Genomic DNA, 707 nt, shown 5'->3' on the forward strand with positions numbered 1-707 from the left:
TGAGGGTGGAGGAGGGAGTGATGATGACATCAGAGCTGCAGCACAGAGACCAGTGAACACACAGTCTGTTCATCTTTGCATAGATACAATATACAGCACAATATTGAATGACAGACACGCTGTGGGAGCTTCCACAGATACACTGACGTCAGCATCCAGAGTCCTCCTGCTGCTCCCCCCTCAGAGCCCCGTGATCAGCACCAACACATTCAGTTAGATGACAGAGTCCAGCTGCAGCTAGAATCAGCTCCCCTCTGTGAACAACAGCACAGCGTCAGTGTTTCACACTCAGTGAAAGGAGGAAACAGCAGAAGAACACCATGTGTGCTACGTTTCCCAGGACACACTACAAACTGCACAAATACAGAGCAGCACGTGGAAGGACCTGGAGCTGCATTTACAGAGCTGCAGACAGCGTGATGTCCTGTATGGACAGGTGGAAGGAAGCAAGTCCTCAGCTGGAACACTCGTGTTTGTCCACAGACAGGAAACACAGCAGGAAACTTCCTCACAGAAGTGCAGCTCATGGATAACACACTTCCTGTCAGTCAGAATGAGGCTGCAGCCAAACACAGAAAGGTGTTTTTGTCCAGATGAGCCCAGAGAAGAAACACGAGTGTTCACAGACATCAGAAGCTCAGAGAGGTGAAACATGAGGTTGGAGTCCTCGTCAGCATCCAGAAGAGCTGCTGTGAAACCCTGAGTAC

General features: G+C 50.2%; 1 protein-coding gene across 2 annotated transcripts in view; it reads left to right on the forward strand.

The window, feature by feature from the left end:
* The window catches only part of LOC147331860 (stonustoxin subunit alpha-like), a 31,252-nt gene extending 30,863 nt beyond the window's left edge, over positions 1 to 389 (forward strand). For both annotated transcript variants that reach the window (XM_086288161.1, XM_086288162.1), the window contains one exon: positions 1 to 389. This exon is cut by the window's left edge and continues 1,326 nt beyond it. The gene's annotated coding sequence lies outside the window, so the exon portion shown is untranslated.
* Positions 390 to 707: the final 318 nt, after the last annotated feature.

The sequence above is a fragment of the Aulonocara sp. 'chitande type north' Nkhata Bay genome, linkage group LG4 (genome assembly GCF_057382095.1).
Source record: "Aulonocara sp. 'chitande type north' Nkhata Bay isolate Kocher_YH1m ecotype deep benthic linkage group LG4, A_spYH_male_GT1.1, whole genome shotgun sequence".
Lineage (NCBI taxonomy): Eukaryota > Metazoa > Chordata > Actinopteri > Cichliformes > Cichlidae > Aulonocara > Aulonocara sp. 'chitande type north' Nkhata Bay.